The sequence below is a fragment of the Sinocyclocheilus rhinocerous genome, unplaced genomic scaffold, assembly GCF_001515625.1.
Source record: "Sinocyclocheilus rhinocerous isolate Xijiao unplaced genomic scaffold, SAMN03320098_v1.1 scaffold14, whole genome shotgun sequence".
NCBI lineage: Eukaryota > Metazoa > Chordata > Actinopteri > Cypriniformes > Cyprinidae > Sinocyclocheilus > Sinocyclocheilus rhinocerous.
In genome coordinates, this window is record NW_015629561.1 from 542,294 (window position 1) to 544,262 (window position 1,969).

At 34.6% G+C, this 1,969-nt stretch overlaps 1 protein-coding gene across 3 annotated transcripts in view; it reads right to left on the bottom strand.

Moving 5' to 3' along the window:
- The window catches only part of LOC107739269 (zinc finger protein 813-like), a 7,659-nt gene that overhangs the window by 3,616 nt on the left and 2,074 nt on the right, over positions 1–1,969 (bottom strand). The window lies entirely within an intron of this gene.

Sequence of the window (1,969 nt, forward strand, 5' to 3'; positions counted from 1 at the left end):
GAAACCAAGCCGTTCACACAGAATGCATATTTATCACATTTTCTAGAGGGACATCTATCAGCGTTGCACTCGCGTCTCGCACAAGAGAGCGGCATGTTTAGAAAGCCATGTAAAATTAATGTAAGTTCAACTTTTAAAAAACATGTCTCAAGACTTTATGGTGGTTTTCCCCATCCCACTGTATCTCATGTTTTTAAATGAAGAAAGTAGCCTACTCTTTGTGATTGGTTTTCGGTCCTTTATATTAAACCATACATACATGCATGGTGCTGGTTTTTTTTCTAATTGTTTAAGCAAATGTATTAATTATATATGGTTTATAAATGATTATTTTAAACATTATGCACTTTTTTTCAAAGATAGTCGTGTTATTTTATTACGCTTTGAAGAAACGTGCATAATATTTTGCTCAATGCGCCCTCTTGTGGCCTCAGGATGCCAGCCTCTGCATTCACATCATGCATATGACTGAAAGAGAGTGTGCAGTCTAGTTAACTTAACTGCCTGTTAACTGTGACTATAATTATAATATAGTGATTTATTGCTTAAATGAATAATAACATTCAAAATTTGGGGGTCCATAAGACTTTTTAAAAAAATCAATACTTTCATCCAGCAAGGAAGCATTAAATTGGTCAAAAGTGACAGTAAATACGTTTATAATGTTACTAAAGATTTTAATTTCAAATAAATCCGTTTCCACAAAAATTTAAAGCAGCACAACTGTTATCAACATAAGATAATAATCAGAAATGTTTCTTGAGCAGCAAATCAGCATATTAGAATGGTTTCTGAAGGATCATGTGACACTGAAGGAATAGAGGAATGGCTGCTGAAAATTCAGTTTTGCATCACAGGAATAAATTACATTACAAATTATATACAAATAGAAAACAGTTAATTCAAATTAGAACAATATATTACAATATAACTGCTTTGACTGCATTTTTTGATCAAATCTTATGGAGCCCAAACTTTTGAACGGTAGTGTATAATTTATTTAATAATGTTTAGGTAAAAGTATTAACATCAATTATGCTTTAACATGAAGTTCTCACTGATGCAATCCAGCACTCGCATTACAGATTAAAGCCATCTAACTATGCTGTATTGAGACATGTGTGCAACAGTAAAAAAGTCATCGACTGAAATTAGAAGCAGTAACGGCACTAAAAGTACAGTAAATTAACATGACTATGGTGGGGTTGATCTGGATATGTTTTGATGCATATGTGAGAATCACCCAGGAAGAGAACAAATCAAAAGCATCAAAAACCCTTTATCTTTCACTTTTTTTTTTTGGAGATACTGTTTTCAATTTTTTTATTACAATGGAGACAGACTGAAACAAGAGAAACTAAATCATATTTAAGAAATCTGTTTATAATATATATTTCTCTCAAAATCTGCAAAGGGCAATTAAATGTAACAAATCATGTAAAAATGTATAATCTTTTATTGGAAAATTAAATATAATTTTATTAAACTTTGATCATTTGCCTTCATCTTTTAAACAACTGAGAAGGCAGTGATCAAACTTTTTTTTTTTAAATCACCTGTCAATAAAACACCTAGATCTCTGATTCTCAAAAATACTAGTGTGTATTGTGCATGTTATGTTTTGACAGACACTGATGTTGTGAAATTCAAATGATCTGGATTTGAAAACAGATGGCTCATAAGTAATACTTATTTATTTCTTAGCCAGCAAATATTCAGTGAAGTCATTGATACCCACGAGTGCAACTTAACCACTGATTTCTAGTCACTTTCACAACGAAACACACGGCGGGCTAGAGTGAGTGGAGGCCGGCTTGAGTGAGCAGAGGCGGGCGGGCTTGAGAACGGCGCGGATGGCAGATTCGACGAAGGAGCGTCCGGCGGGCTTACGGCAACCACATGTGACGACCCCGGGCTGGACTCCGCTTCGTCCACGGTGAAAGCTGATCTGGCGATCCATAGCGCGAAG